At 35.8% G+C, this 26,322-nt stretch overlaps 1 protein-coding gene across 9 annotated transcripts in view; it reads left to right on the forward strand.

The window, feature by feature from the left end:
* Grik1 (glutamate ionotropic receptor kainate type subunit 1) overlaps positions 1 to 26,322 on the forward strand; it is a 379,854-nt gene that overhangs the window by 37,252 nt on the left and 316,280 nt on the right. The gene's annotated exons all lie outside the window — the stretch shown is intronic.

The following is a 26,322-nucleotide window of genomic DNA, read 5'->3' on the forward strand; positions in this document are numbered from 1 at the left end:
CTCACATCAATATTCCCTGGTTGACATACTTGCCAATTTTACAAACAATATTCACTCGCATACTACAGGCCCAGAATACTTCCAATTTCAGTTTAAAATAAAACTCAGCATTTTACTTGAGCCCTGTTGTTCCGAGAACAAGGATTGTCTACAACACTCTGAGCTCTTTTAGGAAGAATGTGTAGTACTTACTGTGGTGTTCTCTGCACTCAGTTAAATGCCTAATATGAAACATGTAATGAAGAAATATTTACTAGGAAAAAGAATCAGTGTATTTTTGTGCCGAGCACAAGATAAACATTTAATTAAGCATGTGTCTGGGACACAAAGGAGGCAATTCTTCAGCTGGCTCTGCCAATGTATCTCAGTCCAGCGGAGTAAGTATGTCATGTTATTCCAGTCTACCTCAGACTGGGTCAGCCCTGGAACAAGGAGTCTGTCATATACTCCTCATTGTCTGAATATGACACATCAGCAAACAGTCCTCTTGAAGTTGTGTCCCAAATTTTGTCCTAAGAAATTAAAATTGGACTGGGCTTATCTGCTCAGGAAATCATACAGAAATATGCTGATTAAGTAAAAGTAAAATGCACAAAAGAACAAAAGAAGTATAAAACAATGTGCCTTATCACTCTGCTAGATATTCTACTTCCCCAAATGACTGTTACAGAAGACTTTGTATCGGTGTTTCAGGGCAAGGAATTGAAAAGATGCATGGAAAACTTTGAGGACCAGATTTAAAAAATAAAATTGGACCAGACAAACCTGCATAAGCATAGAAAGCAGAAGGAATAGCCAGGATTAGAAAAGATTATTGTGCACAAATGTGTTAGGAAATCCTGGGTGCTCCAGCAGTACATACTCAGTGGAAGCTAAACTTCAGTAGGTCTTAGAAGAAAAATAAAATAACACAAAGCCATGATTTGCCTCGGCTCTAATCACACATTTAGGTATCGTTAATGTGTAGTTCACTGGAATAATTTCCAGACATTTTAAGCAATATTACATGCGTCTGGCTGATTCAAAACCTTAATTCTTATTTCAATTTGGTAAATCATTTTAAAGAAGAACCACTAGAAACTGAATTAGAGAGTAGCCAGATGTGCTATATTGTACTAAGAATATGTGGACGCCATTAGGTTATGTGAATAAACATTTTCTCTTTTGGCAAAATCATTTTTTCTCATTGCCAACCATTATGTTAATTGAGATATATACAAAACCCATGTTTAAATACCTCTTTGTGCCCTTATCAACTTTGCCTGATTATGTGCCTTGTTTTCACAGAATCCCTAAAGAAAAGTATGTCATACATAAGTCTACAAAATGATTTCTAAATACACTTAAGAAGCACACTAGGTTAAAGTACAATTAATTTCCTGAATTAAAAGAAATTCAGTTTGTGTTTTAAAAGCTCACATAGTTTTGTAGTAAGCATGTGACTTCTCAAGACTAGAAAGCATTAATTTTTAAAGTTCTAGTGCAGTCCTTCTTCAGATGGACCCTTCTACATTGGTTTCAGGTAACTAGGTTGCCCTCTCCTGCAAGTTCCAGTCAGTATCCCTGGGAAGACTTGAAGTATGCATTAGGGCTAAACCAAGCCTTTTACCATGCCAGTGTCTGCAAGTTCTTAACCTGCCATGTCTTCATTCAGCCTTTCCTCCCCCACAATGTCAGTGGAAGGACTTGCTACACTTCTAGTTCCTAGACTCTGTCTAGGGCATAATAACACTCATGAATGTTGGCTAAATGAATTAATCAGTTCCAGCTTCATGGGGCAGTGACTTCAGTTCTGCCATTTGCTGCTGGCAGAATAGTGCCTGGATATAGGAGCTGCTTGTAAAATATCTGCTGAGTAAATAGGTAATTAAAAGGGTAATTAAGTCTTTCAGAAAGAAAGGGTAAAAAAAATTCCTACCAGGGTCCTTATGAAATTCACCCAAGAACTGGCAATCAGAATACCTGTGAACTGATAGAATTAAGAGGAACAGTAAGTTAGCCAATGATGAAAACATGCAAATTTTGACTCAGGCAAGTTACTTAACCCTTCTAAACATGTTTTATCAATAAAATGTAATGACAAACACATGGCCCTGGATTCACACAATTGCTCAACCATATAAGATAAGATGCAAGACAGTTTTATTCAAGTATATTTCAAAATGAATTTTATCAGCCTTCTTTTATGTACTTGACCCAGTCACGTTCAGAACAGCTACAATGCATTGGAAATTATTTTTCTGGTGTTGTATAGCTAAATAACCTTTTTTAAAAAGTAGAGATTAAATAACTTCTTTCTAGAGCATGTTGAAGAGACTGGATTCTAATCCACAGCTTTTAAAATAACATATTAATTCATTTAAAGTCCTAGACTAAAGTTCTTTTTGTACCCTGGACTCAGATTACTTCTGCAACTTTTTAAATTTGTTTTGACTTTAACATGAATGCAAAACATTCTAATATTTAAACTAAATCATTACTGAAATTGATTAAGTGATGAAGTGAGAAAATAGGGTAAATAATTACCTGACCTATACAGGGAAATACATATTTGAAGGAAAGATCACTACCATCTTTTTCATTTTCTCCAGTTTCCTTTGGTTACATAATTGAATTTTCTCCCATGATTTTCAAGATTTTAAGATAATGTTTCAAAGTCGGGCTTATTCTATGTCAATTTCATTTTCAGGCATGCTTTACTTTCAGGATCAATAGTTCTTTGTAATTTAAACTTGGAGTTCACTGTGACTCTTAGTACTACCTGCCAACAGAATAGCTAAGCTTGGTTTTAACAGACAAGGTTCCCACTTTCTAAGTCATTAATAATACTTTAGAAATATCTTCAAGCTTGCAAAAAATCAATGAGACAGGCATGAGAAAAGATCAACAATGATCAGGTCAAAGTTGTGAGTGTGTGTGTGTATACATGTACACTTGCCTATGTAGAGAAAAGAACTACTTTACTCTCTGATTGTTTAAAATCCTTTTTCACTGTGAGGGAATTTGATTCTGAAAAAAGCTGAAGGGGTAAAAGATTTTGCTTTGGCTTCAGCTTTTGGGACCCATGGACTTAGAGACTATGAGAGCATCAAATTGCTCTTGACAATAACCTCCTCATCAGAAATGAGGGAAGTTTGGGTCAGGTAAAGTGGGGACTTGCTTAGGATTAAGGAGCATCACTGCTCAGATAATTTGCTTCTCATGCTTTCTCCAACTCTGTAGTGATTGGATTCAACCACATTAGTAATAGTGATCCAAGTAGTTACTTGTACATGTAATTGGTCTGTTCAAGTCAATCATTCATCTCCTAAGCATCTATTGAAAAAGTAATGAAATATGAATACAGTATATTTCATGACTTCTAAAGATCCTTCAAGATATTATCAACATTCACAACATTAACATCTACTACTTGATGGGTATTTGATATATGGCAAGTAATTTTGCACATACAATTCATTCATTCAAAATACATTTTTGAGTGTCTATTCTGGGCATTGTTCTAGGCATAAATATACAGCAGTTAGCAAGTCAGACAACATTCTTCATCCTCAGTGAGCTTACTTTTCTGTTTGATATCCAAACATAAATACGTAAAGTATTTAGCATTGTAATAAATGCTAAGAAGAAAAATAAAGCAGAGACAGGAGATATGAAATATTATAGTGTGAAACTGAAATTTTACATTTCCAGGGAAGACCTCACTGAGAAATTGAATTTTTAATTACACTTCAAGTGTCAAAACTACATCAAAAACAATAACGTATAAGGGAAACAGTTCACACACAATTCTCTTCATGACTACTGCTTTTCTTTGGAGTGTATTTCCTTCTAGTCTTGTCGATGTGCACGCAGATGATCCATATTAGATTCAGCAGCACACCCTTCCGTCTTACAGCTTCATGAAGGATGATAATGGCTGTGAAACATTTGAGGAAAGTGAAGGAACTAGCCACACAGAAGACTGGCGGATGAGCAGTGTAGATGGAAAGACCATACCTTGGTTTTTCCGGGGATGGTGTAGAGGTCAATGTGGCCACAGCAAAGAAAATAAGGAAAAGAGATGAGAGTGCTGTTCTGAGCATAAGACAAGCCAGCAGAGTATTTCAACTCTTTTTGTTAGGTACTGCCCTTTGAACTTTACATGTAAGGGAAAACTGAGGCTAACAGAAGTGATCTGTTTCTCCCAGACCATTCAACTAAGGTGCAAAATTGAGATTTTTAAAAACTTATCTGTCTGATTCCAAAATCTGATGTTAATCATGATACTGTCCTTCTATGTTAAAGGACAACATGTAGAAACAACCGAGTAAACTGGTACAGATGCTATCAGCAAAATAAAATCAAATCCTACACATGATCAATATTTCTGGAGGGATGTGGCAAGGCTTGTTAAAGGAGTTATTGGCCAATTTGACTTTTAGAGACAGAGCTAGGTTTAAGGACATTCCAGACAGATGACCAAGACAAACATTCCCTTTGCTTTTGTACACAATTAAAAAATTAAATCATATGTACAAGTTATTTTAGCATTCTAGAAGTTGCTTCAGCAGTTTTGTTGTTGTTTGATTTTTAAGGCTTGTATGGGGTAAGTCCAATGGTCTGAGAGTTAAAGAACCTGAAGCTCAAGAATTTGGAGAAAAACTCTGCCTCTAGAGATCCTTCACTTGACCCACAGGTTCTTTAAACTGGATATGTACAGAAGCAAGCTCTTTATTTTCACCTGTGATCTTATCTGAGTATTCACTTTTAGTGAATGTTATTATGATCCATTGAGTTGACCAAACTCAAAATCTCAAGGCTATTATTGATTCTTTGTCTAGATTCCAAGACAATCAGCAATGAAATCTAATACTTATATCTCTTGAACTATCCCCTTTTGCACCACCTTCCTACTGTTTGATCTTTAGCAATTCATATGGCTTAAGAACATAAGAACAGATTAATGTGACAATGCTGCAGGGTACATAGGTAAAACCACAATATAGAGTTTGGTGCTATCTGCAGTTTCAGGCATCTACTGTGGGTCTTGGAACATATCCACAATAGTTATGGAAGGATTGCTGTACCTATTTCTTCTTAGTATCATAAGCAATGCTAAAAATAGAATGACTGCCTTCAAGTGATTTACCATCTGGTAGAAGGAAGGAAATCAGCAAGTCAAGTCAATAGGTAATGGCATAGCAGTAGCAATATAGTCTGACAGAAGTGGACCCTAAGGTCACTTACCAATTTTTGATAAGGAAAACCTAAGTCCATCATCCCTCTAATTAAAATTCCTTAATTGTATCATTTTGCTTTCAGGATAAAGTACACAGAGCTGAGCAGTGCATTTGACAGGACCCTTTTTCAACAATCCACTCTGTGACCGTACACCTCCATCTCTCACTATTCTTCACTTGCAACCTATCACCCACCATCCAAAATCACCACTAGCCTTTGGATTTCTTCCAGACTCCAAGCATGTGCTTTCTGGCCTGCTGATTTACATTCTGCTCCCAACACACACAAATCTTCCTTCACCTCACTCTGTGGTCTGCTGATGACTATTCATCCTTGGAATCTAACCTCAAATGACTTGCCTGCACTGGGGTTTTCCTGATTCACCCAGACCACTTTGAGCTCAAGAGACAGGGCAAATCGCCAAGGTACTACTTGTTACATTGTATGTAGTTGTTATTTATTTTATGCCATCTACCTAGATTCTGTGCTTCTGAGAAAAGGAGGGGTGTCTTTTCTCTCCATATATTCTACAACTAGTGCGGTTCTTAACACATGTAGGGTGCTAAACAGAAGCAATGGGAATGGCAACAGCAACAACCACAGCTAGAGTGGTTATCTAAGACTATTTTTTGGCTGGGGAATCAGGTGATACACAAACATATTTTCTCATTTAATACTACAGAAATCTAGACTCATGTACTCTAAATTACACAGTGAAGCACTGAGGCACAGAGAGATTGGGTAGCTTTTCCAAGTTTCATTGCTTGTGAATGGTGTAGTTGGAAATCGAACCCCAGCAGTATGGTTGCTGAGTATATGCCATTAACCACCAGGCTGCAGCAATGTGAAAAAGAATATTTTATTTGTTTTGTTTGTCTCTATTTTACAGATGAAGAAACAGAAAATAAAATAACTTTTCTACAGTTACCCAAATAATAAATAGAAAGCCAGGATTCAAATTTAGATGAATCTGATTCTGTAACTTGTGCTAAAAGAACAAATGGATGAAATCACTCATCTAAGTTCTAATTTCCTTGTTTGAGAAAGGAAATTGCTGGACAACATCATCATTAAATTTTCTTCTATTCCAATAGTCATATTATTTTAATTTACTTATCTATTATAGTATGGTAAATATAATTTATTACTTTAAAATTGCCTCAGATTTTTTGTTTACTTTGGATGTGTTTCAACAATAAAGCAAACAACAGAATAATTTGTTTTATTCCATGTCCATATGTGTTACACTAAATAGTACTGAAACTACTATGTTGCAAGAACAAAAGACAGAGGAGATTCTATTTTATAACTCATCGAGAATCAATGAAGTGCTTAGAGGAGGTTGGAGTCTTTGCTCAAGTTTGTGGATCCTATCTCAACAGTATTTCTTTATCTTGGCTCAGTTGCTACTACTGGCAGCTGACCTAGGCTGGGTACCACTCTGCCAGCCTTCCAGGCAGTCAGATGCCCCAGGCCTGCCAATCCATTCTTCACCCAGTGGCAGTGTTCATCACTGCTGTTGTTTTAATCACATCAATCGTTTTTCCAATTCTGCTTTGTATCAAATCCAAGCTCCTAATTACAGGTTTCAAATCTCCCTACCAATTATCCCTCCCTCTGTATAAATAGAAACATCTCTTCTCACTGCTGGCTTTTGATACCTCTCTAATAAACATGTTTGCTCCAAGAATTCACACTACCTCCTTCCCTTACCCCCTAGCTTCTCAAACATGTTACCTTCTGCTTTCGAATTTATTCAAAAGTTCCTTCCTCTATCTAGTTTTCCCAACACATCCCTGGTCTTTCTACACTTTTTAGTATCTACTGAGAGGTTCCAAAATGAGGAACTGCATTTAAGACCAAGTTGCTCACATTGTCTGACTGAACCCATGTAAGCAGAAGCCAGAAGGAAGCACTCTAAGTCATATCTTTGCAAAGTACTTTAGTCTCGTTATTATTCATCTATAAAATGGGGATGTTGATACAAATTCCATGCAGTATGAGAATGAAACACACTTTTAATTAATTCATTGATTAATCACTCATGTATTGAGGTACTCATTTGTGCAGGTACTAATCTAGGTATAAGATATATATCCGTAGATGACAATAACAATCTTCTTTTTCTCCACATACTTTACTTCAGTATTGTTCAAAGCAGAAGTAGTTTGTGGTGATAGCAGAGACAAAACCTGTATATTTACTTTCATTCTGATCTAGACAACATTATATTCGAAGTCTAATTAGAAATACCATTAGCAAAGTTTAGTATCACTCCAAAAAAAAAAAGATAAATCTGACTATAGCATAGCAATTTAAGTCATATAACTAATGCTGCCTTTGAGGTTCAGGTCAAAACCATGGGCATATTCTTATCTTCATTTTTTCCTTTTTTTATTATTATTGTTGTACTGGAGTTGCATTGTGACATTTATAAAATTGCTGACAGTTTATCACAGTTGAATTCACCCCCTCCATCATTCTCCTTTATCCCTCCCTTCCATTTCTGGAATAGTTTCAACAAGTCTCATTTTTCCACTTACATACATGTGTACAGAATATTTCTACTATATGTAAAGTGAGTGACCAAAAGTGTTTTTTTGTGTATTTCCCCACCTAACTATAGATATTTTGATATTAATCATAGTTTTTAAATAACACAGTAGTTAAATGACTAATCATCAAATGAAAAATGTGTTTGACATTTCCCTACCGAAAGAAATTATAAAACTCTTCTTTACCTATGTGCAACCTCCCACCCACACTTAACCATATTAGGGTTTGACTTGGTAAAGATCAAACAGGTGTTCCAATGTTTTGTCAAGCTCAATACTAAAAAATTCTGCCAAAGTCTATGGTTTTATAATAAGAACAGATGGTCAAAGACAAGCATCATTTCAGCTATTGATGATGTTGAAAATAAATCTTTATCACAGAGAGAGGAGGGGATGGAATTTTTAGACATAACCATTTTCTGTATGTAGACAGTGCTGTGTGCTGCACCTGGGCTGTCATTGTGAAGACAATGGAATGAAATCCCAATTTACAAGCATGTTGATAAAGTAAGTGCTTGGATGTCATTCTACACTAACTATAGACATTCTTTCCTCCATATCAGAATGATAGAATGAAAATAATTTATGTATGATATTTGTGTGAGATTATTGATGATATGGAATGATTTAATTCATGCTAGAGATATTTCACTTTTTATGACTGATTTAAATGCTTGGCATTTTCTTTGGCTTTTTCACAAAAGGGATGATTGAAAAGAATTAAAGAAGGGCCATTCTTATCAAAATGATCTAAAACAATTGGTTTCATTTTGACAGAACTTATTAATGTATCACAGTCCATTCGGGCATGAACTTTTAGTTAATCTTTGAATTAAATGTCAAAAGAAATGTTTTATCAGAAGCTTTGGTTGGATCAGTTTAAGACATTATCGTCTCCCAATACTTTTGGATATCTTCTTGATAAAGAAGCACTTTACAGACAATGTCAGTATATGACAGAAAGTGACAGATCAAGTAGACTCTTTTGCATATTTTTTTCTGATGTATGATTATGTAAATAGGCCCTGTGTCTCTCCAGCTTTCTCAACTTTTTTTGAATAATAAGGACATCTCATAGTTTATGAGACATCTTATGGGTTTATGCGGAGGGAGGCAGATATGTGCTCCTGTGTGTGATTTATATGGCTGTCAATTGCAATCTTGGTTTCAGATTTCTGGAGACTTTGATGACTAAGATCAAATTGGCAAAATACTAAAATTATAAGTCTTGTTTATTCCAGAGACATTTCATTGTATATTTCGACTATACTAGTATCATACAATATGCATTATTATATTCTCAGGATGAAACACAGATCTACAGCTGTACTTACAATTACACAGACATCAAGAAATGTGGGCCTGATTTCCACTGGTTGGCTGGTAATTATTGGCTGGCTCCTTCATTTCTGAGTATTGATGAAGAGAATGCACAATGAGTTCTAGGAAGAAAATTCAAAAACTTAAAATCTCAGCAGAAAGTAAAATTTAAGAGCTCAAAAGAAAGTTTATGATGAAAATCCTTTAAAAGCATTCAGCATGAGTGAAAAAATTGATTTACTTTACATGTCAATTTGCTATATTAGGTAATTTCCATATGCACTTAAACAGGATTGTGATTTTTTAAGGAAGTCTACCATTTAAGTCAGAGGAACTTTGTAATCAATCTAGAGCCTACTGTGCATACATCACTGAGCAAAGAAAAGAATATCTTGTACCTTTTGCCATCTAGTTGGAGAGATAGTGTATGAAATTATTCATGTTAGAATTTAAAATATAATTCAAACATATCACATAAGTAACTGTCAAATGAAAGACAAACACTGATTTTAAGGTAGGTATAATTACTCTAAGGAATTTTCTTATAACAGATGAGGCTCATTTCATTACTGTTTCACAAAACATTGTAAAAGATGTTATTCAAAATATATCAAAATATATATTATTAATTTTAGTTTTTGTAAATACAAGTGTTATGAACATATACTGAGATTTTATCTCCCTTCTTTGATGATAATTCTATTTGAGGACATTTTTAAATACCTAAAATGCAAGATACCAAAATATAAATCAATGTTGAATTTCTATCTGCTCTTTGATGAAACAAGCTTTTTTAAATGGGTAAGGGGGGATAAAACAAACCATGAAACTTTAGGGAAAAGTTTTCTTCAATGGAGTATGCTTTTCCTTATTGTGTGGCACTTATATTGTGTCTGTAAAAAATCATTAAGTGAATAAAATATTTGTAATGTACAATGTCACTTGGTATCCTACTGTGAAACACCTATAATGTAGCAGAATATTCACTGGAACAGAAGAAAAAAGAAGAATGGGAAGAGAAAAAGGAGAATAAGAGGAAGAAAAGGAAAAATCAGACAGTTTAGAAATCAGGAAAACTCTGTGAGAAGATACAGACTTTGCCTATAATTCTGGGACTGGGTCACATCCCTGGAAAATGTATATCCTTGGAAGAGAATGTTTGTACTGGGTGTGGTGTTGCACACCTGTAGTTTCAGCAGGAGGACCATAAGTTCCAGGCTAGCTTGATCTATGTAGGGAAACAATGTCTCAAAAAAAAATTTAAAGATTTTTGTCATGTTTAAGAGAAAGTTCAGAATGGAAAACAAAAGATTAAATATCTCTTTTGGCTTTCAAGTTAAAAGGGTATACAAACACATCCTTTGAGAAAAAATATCTTTAAAAAATCATTCTTGTTGTATCCAAACATTTCCATTTTTCTTACCTTCTCCACACATATTTATTCTGTTCCATCATTATCTAAAATTTATTTTGTATTTTGTAGTCAATATTTCTTCTTTTATTCCTCTTTAAAATTATTATTTGAATTGAACACATTTATGGGACATCATATGATAATTTGATAGAGTGTGGAATGGTCAAATCAGGGTAGTTAACACTTACTTTTCCTTAAACATTTTTAAAATTTCTATTATACATTTTAAAAGTTCTTCTTTCAATTCAAATGAGAAGATTTAAGAGGTCCATGTTACTTGTTGCAAAAGGTCTTCTTTGGGAAATCAACTTCCTCATAACTATTTTGAGATAAAATAACTTTAACAGGATTGATGCACTTTTGAGACAGCTTCAGGAGAAAATTATAAAAACAAGGATGGAATAATTTGGGTTGCCATTTATAAAAAAGGAACATTTTAATGATGGAAGGTCATGATGACCACCTGTTCTTCAAAAAAAATTGGGGAAAAATTCCTTTAATGTAAAGCACCACCACAGTGGTGAACAGATGGTAGATTTCTTTGGTTAGTGCACATTTCTGGGCTTTGACATCTGCTTCATTGTGCTTGCAGTATGTGTAAAAGGACTCAAGGCTGTTGTCAATTATTGAGTAGTTATCTTATGAATTTAGGAAAATTTGTGGTATTGGTTAGCTATAGAGATACAGTTTCTCAGAAGATGATTCTGTAATAAAACTTCAAAAGTAAAGGGGTATGAAAAGCAAACCAAGAGGAAAATCTCCTCATTTTTGATGAGATTTTTGAAGCTCATGAAGGAAGGAGCTCCATGTCTGTTCTACCTAACTCCACGAAGTGGCAAGTAAGTCATGGTTATGTGAATTGACCTTGATTACTGAGTTAGATTTTCCAAAGGCTGAAACTCCAAGAAGTAAAGTAGTGAGGTAAATTGATAATGCCTGATATTGATAAGTAGTGAGAAATAAATTGCTGATGCTTGTAGGTTTTTGGAAACAACATAGTGTATAATGAAGGGAATGGCTCCATAGTCTGCAAACTCAGAAATCTCTGACTCTAATGTCAGGAAAGAGTTAATGCGGTCTTCCAAGTTGTCCACTTTGGAATCAAAGTAATTTTGGCTATTTAGCTAGAAAATCTTGCTCAATACTTATAAAATCACCATATAATTAGCATAAGTTCATATGCCTTTGGTGAAAAAATAAATGAGAGAGTAGACTAAAAAATTTTAATGGGCCCTGCTTTAATCATGCCCTCAAATAAATCTAATAAAATATCTTCTACAACTTTCATTTGATGTTTTTTTTTTTTCATTCTTTGAGCTGCTCCAGTGCACATACGTGTGGATATACACACTTACCTTTGGAAATGGACTTTGTTATCATTTATCTCTTAACTCACAGCTCTTTCTCTTTGTCTCATAAATCCCTTCAGATTTATGTTTATGAATCCATTCCTATACTTGAATGTCAGTTTTGTCTAAAGTTCTGTTAACCTGGTGACAAAATGATAAGCCAGGCAAGACAGTTGAAAGATCTATTGCTAGTAAGAAAAAGAAAGCCAAAAGAACAGGTGTTTCAGATCTTTGGGATATACCCTAAATGTAATTGTGCACACACCCAAAGATATATTTTAGCATTAACTTGTATGTCAGGTTATACATAGTAGGCACTCAGTAGAAAACCATTGCCTGCCACACTCCGCCATCTTTACTATGAGAATGTCAGAGTCCTGTTCTCTTGACTGAAGCTAGCACACTGGCCTTCTAGCATCAGCCTGTGCAATCAACACACAAGGTTCAGTCCAGTGCTGCATCCTCAAAACTGTGCCTTTATCAGTATCCGTAGAAAACGTGTACAAAGGCACAAAACAAACTCAACCTGAGAAAGAGGAAATGGGGTGAGGCAAAAAAAAGTCAGGATCTTATATTTTTATGTCTAGATTAAAGAAAAATCTATTTACATTAATTATGACCAATCGGAACACAATCATTTACTGTTTGAATTTAAATTCTATTGAGCTAATCTTATGTGGTAATTAAAGTTTAAGAAATTAGTGTCCAGCACGCATTTGATTTTTGTGCCATTTGGGAGGAAAGTATATTGTTTATCAAACATTTTGTAGACCTGTCTCAAACAGTAACAATACATACTCTAAATCTATAGGAAGAATATTTCATTAAAAGAATGGGTTAACATCAAATAGGCGTTGAGGGATTCATGCATTGATCTTCTCCTGACACTTCCTCTGAATTAGCTAAGCTTGCTAGGCTAACAATGGTTCTAATGGTAAAGATAGAGAGGAGCCAATGGTAGAGAAGCAGCAATTTGATGGTTTAATTCAGGTTTTCATGTTTATATCAGTTATAAATTTAGATAATTGTTGGTATTCAAACTGACGACAGCTTTGAGTGTTGTGGATGGTTTGGGGCAGTGCATTCCCCTCCACTGTTTTGTTGCTTGATGTGGGCCAGCACAGTGGCCTTCTCTGGTGAAGAGGTTGCTGGCAGTGACAGGCACTGGCAGCAGGCCAACTTCACTACATTAGTTTACATATTCATTGATGTCAAGGTGGAAATTTTGGCAATATTTGTCCTACCTTCTCATATAACTTTCTTTGAAACACACTAGACAAAGTATTATTTTCTAGAATAAAAAATTCTAAATTCACTAGAATAAAAATTTCTAAATGAAAAATAATGGTTGCATTTAATAAAGGGTTAAATTCTCCCCTGGTTCTACATTACTTCCTTTTTCAAGCCTGAAAGAAGGCTCTTGAAACCTGTAGGGACTTTTTTTTAAATTATCTTATGTTTAGATATTTTCTTTCTGATTATTCTGTAGTTTCTCTGATATTCATTGTAGAGTACAGCTATCCTGAGCTGAGAAATTTTGAATTGTGTTTATTGTAATTTTCTTGCCATGAGAGGGGGAAGAGCGGACTTTGAGAAGAAACACACAAATATTACAAAAAGTTGTAAATCATTGTGAAGCAACCTTTTTAGTTCCATTGAGAATCTCATAGAAATTTGCCTATTTATTTATAACCCGATACCTACTAATGCTAATGCATTCCTGAGTGTGTCTACACAAGATTCGATATGGATGGCCAAAGAAATTTTCATGTTCTATTTTTATTTTTCCTACTTGGAAGGAAATTGTGCACTGATTGCCTTGGCAGTAAATCTAGGGTCTCAGAGGCCATTATTAAAAACTCCTTGCTTGTTAGCTATGACTTTCCTTCCTGAAACAACCATTAGTCAATGTGATGCTGAGGAGCCTAATGAAGTAGAACCATTGCAAGTTTATAGACTTGAGAATTCTTTATTTGAGAAAGGTCAAATGTGAAGCCATTATTTTTATTTGACTCACCAGCCTTTATTTCATTTATTAAGAGTTCTCATGCTGTGTTACAGACCCTAAAGAGTTTATGAAGTAAATTAAAATCATTACTGAAAGTTAGACAATAGGAAACATTTCCAGAATATACAAACACATTTTTCTGTCTTCCTCAATATTTGAAAACAACTAAATGGATTAAGTTATCTCCTAAATTTATTGACTATTGCTTCAATGTGAGCATGATTTTGTTGAGTCAGTGTTGTTTTGAGTCCCTTAGGTGTTAGGAATGGATATTATGAGCTGATGAGCCTATAGTACGTGAGACCCAAAAGGAGAGGTGACTGAGGATAAACCAGAGACTCGCTGCAAGGACCTTGTAGCTGGTTGAAATGAAAAAGTCATTAGACATCAAGAAATTGTAGTAACTTATGCCATTGATTATTAATATAAAATAGATGAGAAATGATAGTTCTATATAAGCTGCAGAAAAGAAAGAACACCACAGAAGAAGCCAAACTTTAGTTAAGTCTTAAAGCACAAATAAAAATTCCACAGGTAAAAGAATGGAAAATACATTGGAGCTTCATTCAGTTTTTGGGCACATTTACCTAGGCCAGGGAATATGCATGAATATAATTCTCTGTCTACAGGAAGCTTCATTTTTGTTCTATGAACATGACAAGCTTTGTAAGTTCATTGTACATACTATTCTAGAAGCCTGTTTCAACAACCTCTTCTTATTTCATAAGAAGCCATCCCACAACACAGTGACTTCACACAAACAGTCCTGTATTTCCTCTTAATTCTGTGTGTGCACTGGGGCCAGGTAAGTGGCTCTTCTATTTCTTATGATGTTGGTTGGAACTGCAGTCATGGAATAGCTTAAATAGGCTGTAATCTCTAAGATGCTTATTTAGGTGGCTGGCAATTGGTACTGGCTATCAGCTGGATTCACCTGAGATTTTTCAACAAGAACACCTCAGTCCTCCTAAAATGGCTTGAACTTCTCCCAACATAAAGGTTGGGTTCCAGAGAAAGTGTTGTGGGCAGGTGAAAGAGGAAACTGATAATCTCTTAAAGCCCAGAAGTTACTTGGTGTCATCTACCATATTGTATTGGTCAACTCAAGTCAAGGGCAAACCGTTTTAAGAATGGCAAAGTGCTGGGTGCCAGTGACTCACATTTGTAATCCTAGCTACTTGGGAAGCTGAGATCAGGAGGATCACTGTTTGGGGCCAGCCTGGGCAAATAGTTCACAAGACTCCCATCTGCAAAATAATCACAGAAAAATGGACTGGAGATGTAGCTCAAATGGTAGAGTATCTGCTTTGCAAGATACAAAACTCTGAGTTCACACCCCAGTTCTGCTAAAAAAGAAAAAGGAAAAGAAAGTAAAAGAGAGTGGCAAAAAACTGTGACCATCTTTAATCCAACATAGCACCTGAAGAGTTTTTAGCTGGTTCCTTGCAGAGCTTCATAAAACTTTCTTACCTCTCCACTGTATGTGGTTAATCACCCTTTCCCCACTATCACGAGATGTGCTCTGTCACCCCGTTCATTCTACTCATTGCTCACAGCACATTGCAGTACGCTGCTGTTGTGTTTGTGCTTTCTTAAATTCCTTAAATTATACATAGTGGGAATTTTGTTTGTATCATTGATCATTCTATCTTTAGATCTAAGAGTAACACTTGGCACATAATAGGCACTTGTTAAATATTTGTTTCATTAATATATTGAGAGATATAGATAACAACAAAACCAATTCTTAATTTATTATAAATAAGACTTGAAGCTTCATTTTGGTTGGCAAAATATCATTGTGAAGACAAATTATACATATTTGTCATATCCTGTGGATGAAAGTGAAAGATCAATTGGCTCAGGTCAGGCAATGACAGCAAGCTTTCCTACTCGAAGTGGCAATTCACGTGGGTCTTGAAAGCTGAACAAGATGTTGACAGTAAGAGGACATTTCAGATAGGCCAACAACTTAAATAAGTAGTAAGGGGTACAGAAGATGGAGTTCTGTGGTAGATGAGCAAATTTCCTAGGATCTGACTTACAAAGAGAGCTTTTGGATAGGGTAGTAGAGAACTAGCAATGATTTTGAATCTTCACCTCATGCTTCTCTCAGGAGCCAACCTATAGATTAAAGACTCATTCTGAAAACACCTCATGAGCAATTCTTATCTACCAGATCTTTTTTCTTTCAATAATTCTTCATAGTCATGAAATATTTCTATCACTAGAGCCACTTCCTCAATGGAAGGAGGAATGAACAAAGAAGGGAATAGGTTATGGAATATTTTATATTAGTGAATGTTTGGAAATACATTAAGGATGAAGTGGACTTTTTTTAAAAAACCAACAAAGATACCTAGTAATAATATGGCAATTATCAGAGAACCATGGAATTACTGAGTGTGTAATACAGGAGTGATAGTAAGAAACTGAAACTTACACCAAGTGTGCATGACAGTCAATATACTCTCTTGAATATATTTTATAAAATATCTTCGAAAGATTTGTTATACATAAGATAATTTTGTCATTTTTCAAACAGTAAATGTACTAAATGTCTCATCTCTTTTTAGAGTAGTAACAAATGCCTGTCGGAGCTTCTTATTTATTTTATTGCTTATTAATAGTGTTACAAACACTATCTCTGAAGGCTTTCCCCAAAATAGTTTTGCCCCAACTACCTGTTGTTCTCTCAGTTCTATGAATCTCATGATACCAACTACTGTGTTTTTAAATTTTGAATCCCTGCCTCATAGAATGATGTATGTGGTTTATAAAGAGGACCCAGAAAATGCATGGAAGAAGTAAACAAATAAATGGTGGCCAGAAGAAAATAGAAAATTCTCCATCTATAGAAGAGTATAGCTTTTTTGTGGATTAAACTTTACACAGTATTTTGCATACCATATTGGAAAACACTTGACTAACAAAAATAGCATATATCTGTAGTCTTTTATATTGAAAGGGTAATTCCAAGGCAATAAGATTGAATTCCCACTCTAGCCAAAGGAATCAGGTACAGTAGAAGGAGAAAAGGAGGGTTCAGGGAGGTGGGGCAGAAATCAGGGGATCCTAATTCATATCCCAACTTCATTTCCTGTTAACCAGGCTACTTCTATTTGTGCCTTAATCATTCTGGATTTTCACTTCCTAATCTACAAAATGAGAAAAATAGTAATCATCATCATGTGTTAGATGAATCTAGCCCTCTTCTGTAATTAGACACTAATCTATTCCATGGTCTGGACCAAGCCACTCATCCTCTCTGATCCTTCTTTTGAGAACACAGTAACTGCAAACTCCAAAGCTCACTATCTTGTATCATCCCTGTATTTGAATCCTTATGAAAAAAAACACAGTTTTAATTTCATTAAGTTAATCCTCAATAAGCAAATTAAATATATATCCAGCAACATTTTAGGACCAATAGAAAAGTATCTAGTACTTAGAGAAGGCAAATGAAGTGGATATTAATTAGAGGAAGAATGAGGCAAGGCTATCTTAAGGGGGAGAATACTAGCAAAAGGTGGTTCAGAGTACTTTAAATCATTAACATTCTACAAACACTAGTTGATCATTTATAGCATGCCAGGATCTATGTTGAGTTATAAAGAAAAATAATAATTAGAGTGTTTACAGAAATTCAATACTAAGAAATCCAGTACAAGAGCCTACTTGGATGCTCCTCCAACAAAGCACATTGGTATTGCTTTGTAACCCCCTCCCTGGGGCACTAGGATCCCAAATGGCCTTGACTTTTTCATTTAGCCCTTCTGAATGTTTATCTTCTCATTTATAAGATTATGGTGCCTTACAGTTTGCATGTTGCTATGGTTTGGATATGGTTTATTCCCCAAAGCTTCATGTGTAGGAAGATTAGTCCTCCATGTTAATGGTATTAAGATGGTGGAGTCTTTATTAAATGATTAGATCATAAATTACTTAATGTGGTTCTCACAGGACTAGGTTAGTTCCCTCAGGAGTAAATTGGTATAAAAAAGTGAACCTGGTATCTGTCTCTTGTTTCCTATCTCTCCATGTGATATCTCTCTCATATAGCCTATTACTATGTGTTAACATCTGCCACACTGTGATAGCAGAGGTCCTCATCAGATGCAGTTGCCTGATTTAATTTCTAGAACTGTAAGCCAAAGTAAACTTCTTTTCCTTATAAAGCACCTAGCCTCAGGTATTTTGTTTTATTGACACAAAACAACCTAAGATATGTGCTTTACAAGTTATAGCCAGACATTGCTGTAAGTCCGTGTTTGGGCTCGGTTGTTTCCTCTGCCCTGTGGATCTACTATCAAGACATGCCTGAGCCCAAAGAGCCCACAAATCAGCATTAAATTAGGCATTTATCATATTTGAAAAGACACACCATCTGCAGCTCTCCACCATTGTGCAAAGTTGTCATGAACAATATGCTATTTTGCAATCTGCACATTTCACAACAAATGGAGAAATTCAACAGAAACCAGAAATAAACTGGGGCTTTGGAATTGCATTTCTTAGATGTAGTTAGTGCTTGGCTAGTCCCCAGAATATCACCTTCCATTTATGAGAATGTAGGGCTACGCACATTCTAACCAAAAGACCACCTTTTAACTTCCTAGTGAACAGGAAGCAAGGGAGAGGATAAAGGTAATAAGATTCTCTGGTCATAGGAAATTGGAATTTGCTGCCTTAGTAGACCATTATTCTTAATGCATATCTGAAATTGACTACATTTTCTTGGCAGAAATAAAATTCTGATTCTAAGCAACATGAAATGACTTGGTAAAGATTTTTCTAGAAACCATGTGGGGCACGTTTTGCTTACAAGTAAAATGTAAATACTACTTTCTTGTCAGTGCCTAAGGGATCTACATGGTACCTTTGATAATATAGACTTGAAGTTTGTGTGGGTGTGTATGTAAAACACCTCAATATTCAATTACATTAAAAGTGTTAGTGTTACTAAAGCATGAATGATTTTCTCTCCTGATTAAGGCAATTACAACAATTTCATTTTGAAAGTCTGCGCCCCACTGTAATATGAAAGCCCCTGAGGACTTCAGGGGTCCATTATTGTAACAATTGAACATGTGAACTCTTCTAACCACAAAGTATTGAGAGGTTAAATGCTAATAAGCCTTTGAGATGGTTTGCTTGAGATTTTCTTCATCTCCTATGTGATTTCAATCATTTGTTAAAAATATGCTCAAAGAATGAGTGCTATGTGAAGAGGTCATTATTACCATTCATCTAAGGGAAAAAAAGCAGAAGACCATTACAAAATTACTTGGCCTTATTCTGTTTCTTTGTAATAAAATAACTCTTTAATGAACTACTGTCTTTCCTAAGATGTCTCTAGATAGAAGACAGGGACTACTAATTGTTCTACTACTTTAATTTTGAGGAAAAAACAGCAATGGTTGAGAAACCATGAATCAGCACTCCAATAATCAGTTTTTAAGAAGATGAATAAAGTCTAGAGCCAACTCTAAATCCACTTAATTAAAAGAAAAATAGAGAAGATAATACATTCTCATAAAGTTTTCAAACATACTTAGGAGTGTACATCTAAACAAAATCCCAGCTATCTGGTAATTTTCCATAATGTAATTTGTGTATCTAAATAATTCTGTGTTTAGCATTATACAGATGCCTTATGTTTTTTGGATCATTTTTCTTTTGTTTATTGTTGTGCTGGGTGGGGGTACATTGTGGCATTTACAAAAGTTCTTACAATATATGAAACATATCATACTTGAATTCACCACCCCCCATCAATGTCCTTCATCTCCCCCCTCCCCATTCCTGGAGTATTTTCTCCAGTATCATTTTTCATTTACATACGTGTGTACACAGTATTTGCTGTATATTCACCCTCTTATTTGCTGTCCTTACTCTTTCTTTCTCTGTGGCAGCTCTCTCTTCTCTCTTATACTTCTTCTGGATGTCATTGTTACAGTCCTTTCTACATGGCAATGACTCATACATAGATATGTTTATAGACTCCTTCAGTGAATTCTAGCCAACCAATTCCCAGTGCATTTTGATGACTTCCAAATCAGTTCCCATCAATTGTTTTAAACTCATAAGTTTGCCACCAAGTCTTCTGTCTTCTACACAAAGGTATTACTTCTTCTGTGGTACATCATTCTATTAGTGGTGTTAGCAATCTTAGACTGTCCTTTTTTCAGATGAGGAAGCTCAGATATCTCTAACTCTTTTCTGCTCTTCTTTCAACCATGCAATTGCTGTCTTAGTTGGAGCTGATATAACAAAGTAACACGAACCATAAGGTGGTTTATAAAAGTTATTTTTCCTAGATTTGAAGGTGGGAAGTCGAATATGAACAAATTGTGGTGAGGGCCCTGTGTTAGGCATTTTTCCATCACTATCACAAATACCTGAGACAATCAACATGTAAAGACAGATGGCTTATTTTAACTCAGGTTTCAGTCTATGATTGGAGGTTTCAATCTATTATTGGTTTGTCTATTTGCTTTGAGCCTGTGAGAAAACAGCAGGAGTAAAGGAGCAAATAAACCTCTTACATCACAAGCCAGGGAGCAAAAAGAGAAACAGGAGTAGACTGGACTCCCAGAATCCCCTTCAAGGGTATTCCCCTAATGACCTAAAGACCTCTGATTATGTCTTACCTGTCAAAACTCCCCTCAAACAGCCCCATTCTGGGGACCAGGCCTTTAACACATGGGCTTTTGGGGAACATTTAGGATCTAAAGTATAAACAACACATGTCCTGGTTTATAACAGCCCACCTTCTTGCTGTGTCCTCGCTCGATATAAGGAGCAAGGGAGCACCCTGGGGCCACTTTTATAGAGGCACTAATCTCATTCATAAGCTATCTGTCCCAGAGATCCTCCCTTCTAATATCATCACAATGGGAGTTAAGATTTCAACACACAAATTTAAGGTAAGGGACACAGGCTTTCAGTGAACAACAGTGGCTGAATCCTGTTGCTTCACTTTTAAGCCTCCACTTCATTCTCTTCTCTGATTTTTTCCACTTTCCTTTCATCCCCTGATGATGTGTGGCTCCTGGATGTTTCTGTAGTATCTTATGTTTCCTTAGCTTATAGACACATTCACATTCCTGTGTAACCTTCCTGCTCCCAATTTCTAGTATTCAAGAGGTGCTCAATAAATGTTTGAAATGTTAGTGCCCCTAATCATTCTCAACCTTGCTTCCTCATTAGTTTTTGTTAGACTGTATGTGGTTTCTCTTGCCTGCCATTCCTTAAAGGCAATTCAAGCAAAAAAAAAAAAAAACCCTCATTTCACTACTAGTTGAACCATATTTTCTATTCTCTTACCACTTCCATTATCTAAATTATACTTGGCAACATCTGTTTCCACCTATTCCCAGGAAAAATGCCCTTATTTCCAGATCTCTCCATGGAACTGCAATTTATGCTTAAGAATCTTCTTCAAAGTTTTTTTCTAAAAAGCTTCTCAGGACCCAATTTAGGCAGACTTATACATTCCACATATATTCAAAATAATTTTTTGTACTTCTTTCATCATATCTTTCATTGGTCTTGTATTTAAGTTGTAATGCCAGCCTTGATTTTCTTACTTTACATCAAAGGTACAAAAGGTGACTTTTTTTAATCTCTATGTCACCCTTGCAGGTACAAGGCACAAAGTGCCACATGCTCAATTAAACTGCTTTGAAATTTGGTTTAATGATTCTCAGATAACTTGGGGTATAGCCACAAGATAAAAGCTTCAGGTTGGATTGGATCCTGTTTATTCCAGTAGTCATATTGAGGATAAAATCTTGACAGGTAAACAATATTGACAATATAAAATCATAATAGGAGATATAATTGCCACTGGTTATTTCCAATATGAGCCTTTGTGAATTGATGAAAATATCTGATTCACAACTTGCAACATAACATAAGTCATTTTGTGGGCTGGGCACCAGTCCTAAAAATCAAATTCTTAGTGGTTTCTATATTCTATCCTATAAAATTTAGTTAAGGAATTATTTGATATGCTAGTGTTCTTGTTGTGAGCAATAATAATATAATACTCATTTGGTCTAATGCTTGTTATCCAAGATTTTGAAAAATAATAAAATGCTTTGAAACATTTTCTCACTAATACTCAAAAGACTCCTTTGAAATAGATTTGTAGAAATGATTAATTAAGGATTAAAATCCCTTCACAAAGAAAACCATACCTCTGCACTATTCCTCAGGTATTTTCAATGAAAATTTAAAGTTATAAAATATAAAAGAGCTATAAAATATTTTTATTACTGCAGGCTCCAGAGGAAAAAGACAACACTGCTTTTATTGTAAAAGCATAAATAAATATTGAACTTTGTCACTGTATATAGAGATATAGATTTCTAAGTCATAAAACCTTAGGACTATTTTAGCAAATTTCCATTGTAAATATTGTTGAAAGCATACCTTTTACCACGTATCTTTGGATAGCATCTTATTTTCTGTTAAAGCTTTATTGTGGAAGCCTCCTTTATTTACATTCCTTTGAGCTGACACTTTTTAATTTACAGGTTATTAAATAGATTATAATTTATCATGTAGAGCATATTCTTGATTCAGTGATTCCTTAGGAAGCACAGTTGATGAGCCACAACCATTCTCCAAAAGCTAAAGGAACAATCTACCTTTATTTATTCACTTCATGTACGTGTAAAAGTGAGGAATTTTCCAAAATGTGTAACATTCTTTTACAAATAAAGCATGCTTATGTGAGCCTCTAACTTTCATTCCAAAATGAACTCTAAAGACGATGTTAGATGAAACTGCAGAAAAGTACAACTATGTGATATCAGAACTGTAGGATAACATTGGTACAATCCCAACACTTTACCCTTCCCAGGGCAATGCAAGCATCAGAAGATGTGAATACCAACTAGCAAAGGGTACAGAAAAGCAGCATAAAAGTTATGCATTATGAATACAATTTGCAAAGAATAAATTGATGAAAATGCAGACTGGTAGGGGGTAGATTCTGATATCATCAAAGCATCTGTGGAATCAAGATAATTACAGCTTTCATAACTTAGGACAATGAGACAAATATATTGCTATAATTCTTGGAAATAATGCATTTGCTGCAAAGAGAAAGGGTACAGATAAAGAGATTATTGTTTGCTACTGATTACTCAGTGTATGTCAGGTATCATGCAAAGCACTTTCAATAAACTGTGTTATGAAATACTCCAATTGCTCTATGAGGTAGGTATTATTAACCTCATAAATTTTTACATTAAGAAAACTAAGTTCAAGTATCCAAAGTCCATGCATGTAGTAGTTAACAGCTGTTCAAAAAACCTGTGTAGAGGGACTAAAAATAAACCCAAAGTGACCCCCTACCTAAATGACAAAGGTGCCCTTGAAGAAGCCTATTGGCATTTGCCAGAATGGTAGTAGCTCAGGGCACTGCCTGTGTTGAGTGGCTGGTCAAGACAACCCTGTTCCCTCCAGAGGACTAAGAGATCAGGCAGGTGTTCCAGCTTTCCTCCAGCAAGGACTGTTGGAAGTCCTCATGAGGAAAGACATTAGAGCCATTACTGGGAATCTCCCATCACCCCTTGCCACCACATGCTCAGGAGTCAGACAATGAGCTTTAGGGTCAGCCAGTGGTTATTTAATTCTGAGATTTAGTTTTCTTATATGCAAAATGAACATCATAATTCCTTCCTCAAGAGGTTGTCAAAAGGGGCTGATGGGATGGTTCAACTGACAGACTGCCTGCCTAGCAAGCCGAGCAAGCTTGAGGCCCTGAGATTAAGCCCCAATACCACCAAAAAAAAAAAAAAAAAAAAGATTGTCAAAGAGAAGTATATGAAGGGCCCGATATGAAATTTTGGTAATCATGGGCTTTAAATAATTGATTTCTTTAAAAAGAAGAGAAAGGAAAATGAAAGGACAGTCTTTTCAAACAAGGCTCTTGAGTCCTTGTTTCTAGAAGCTGCCCAAAATGGAGGTAGCTGAGACCTGTTGTAAACCATTGGAATTGGAGCCTACAGAAGATAACATTAATGGCTCTGAGTGCACAAATTATTTTGATTCTACCAATAGAAGCAACGACTAACAGGAAATGGTGCCACTGAGAGAACTGGAAGTTCAAACCAAGTCCACTTTGTAGCAAAATCCATCTCTTCTTTTCATGAGATGAGATTCCCTTGACATTTGGGAAATGTGTGTGATTATTGACTTGGAAACTTGGTAGACATGATGGCCCAAGCACTCCTTGATGGAGTGCTTTCTTGAGGCAATTACAGAGGCACAACAAGGTAATCTGGTCTTCAGATGTCCAGGGACAACAGGCTATAATTAGTAAGGAGTATTGGTGAAAATAAATCTAGTCCTTGAGAGCTTAATTATTTTTAAGGAAATGGGAAGAAGACATTGACAAATGATGTTTATGCTTGCACATATATGCTTTTCTTTAAATACTGGAACTACTATACATGAACTCTGATAGAAAAAATACCCAAATCAATAAGCACTAGTTTCAGAAATTTTATCTCAAACTTCAACATGGAAGACTTTTTCAATGTGATTGTGAATTATGTACCTACTGTGGTTTATAAAGTATGGAAATCGGATGACCCATGGTTGATCAGTCTTGACATTTGTAGCTCTATTATGTCTCTCACATCATCCTCACACCACTTTCTACCACCTTCTTTTTGCATTTATGTTGTTGGTTGTCTCCACTCTATTCTCTCACTCAGCCCATGCCATATACTCCCCTAAAACATGCTTTCACTACACCATTGCCCTGGTCAACTAGACACTTTCTATTTTCTTGTAGGATAAAGCCTAAACCCCTTGCTCTGATATTCAAAACTCTTCAAAACTGGACCCAACATTTTTTATAGACAATAATTAACAAGATCAATATTTTCCAGTGTATATTCAGCCTCCTCAGAAATGGGATACAGATGTGAGTCAACACACCGAGTTCCCCTATGTACTTTAAACCCCATCTCCTCTCTGAAGCTTTTTTCTGACCATCCATAAAGATAATGGGCTAATTCTTCTTCAGTTTTTCTGTGGTACTGCACTGGAGGGAATCTTCAGTATTACAGGTTGAAGAGATGGTTTTGGGTTTGTTTTTGTTTTTGTTTTGTTTTGTTTTGGTGGCACTGGAGTTTGAACTCAGGACCTCACACTTGCTAGGAAGGCAGGCACTGTTACTGCTCCACCAGCCCCAAAGAGATGGTATAGAGTGGTTATGTCACCCGCGGGTGGGGTCGTGCCCACCTGTAGTCCTAGCTACTCAGGAGGCTGAGGCAGGAGGATCGCTTGAGTCCAGGAGTTCTAGGCTGCAGTGTGGTATGCTGATTGGGTGTCTGCACAAAGTTCGGCATCAATATGGTGACCTCCCAGGAACAGGGGACCACCAGGTTGCCTAAGAAGGGATAAACCGGCCCAGGTCGGAAACCGAGCAGGTCAAACTCCCGTGCTGATCATTAGTAGAGTGGTATGTCAAGAGATGAGGTAATCCATTTGTTAGCTTGCTTGATTTAGCCCCATCCTAATGAATACATATATCAAAACACAATGCTGAATGCCACAAACATATAGAATTTTTATTTGTCATAAAAATTGGCTTTTGCTTGTGAGGTTATTTGCTCCCATTTCTTCCCATACACAGATCTTGGGTAAACAGCAAGAGCCATAATTAAAAATTTTCAACCAAGGTACATTTTCTTCAGAACAGCATAATGCATTTCTTGGGCCATCAGCTATATTGCCACTTGTATGTCTCTTTCCTGAGCTCCTTCCATGGCAGGGCCAGACTTCTTTCCGTCCTTGCTTTGTTTATATAGTGAAGATTTTCATTCAACACTTATTTGGATTCTGCCTTTTCTAATAACTCCCTACACAAGTTGTTTAGCTTCTCTCAGGCTATAATGTGACTGAAGATAATACTACTGAATTCATTGAATTTATTTTAAAATGAAATGAGTTAATAGTGACCAAGAGCAGAAAACTAGATAGCCTGATACCAAATATTGTTACATCTCTCAAAGGCACGTAAAAGGGAGACCCTTTAATAACGGGATAGAAAGAGGTAGATCAATGACGTGTTTAAAGAGCAGACAAGCAGGGCACTGATGGCTCATGTCTGTAATCCTAGCTAACTGGGAGGCTCGGATTGGGAGGCCTGTGGTTCCAGGCCATCTGGGCAAATAGTTCCTGAGACCCCCATTTCCAAAACAACCAGAGCCAATGGGCTGGAGATCTGGCTCAAGCAGTAGAGTGCTAGTTTTGCAAGTGCAAACCCTGAATTCAAACCCCATTCCCATCCAGGAGAAAAAAGAACAGATAAATTTGATCAGATTTACATTATAAATATAATTATGGTTACATTGTAGAAACTGATAGAAAGCAAGACTGGATTGAGGGAAAAGTTAAATGAAGTATGAAGAGGTTCTGAATTTG

Source organism: Castor canadensis, chromosome 5 (genome assembly GCF_047511655.1).
Source record: "Castor canadensis chromosome 5, mCasCan1.hap1v2, whole genome shotgun sequence".
Taxonomy (NCBI): Eukaryota; Metazoa; Chordata; class Mammalia; order Rodentia; family Castoridae; genus Castor; species Castor canadensis.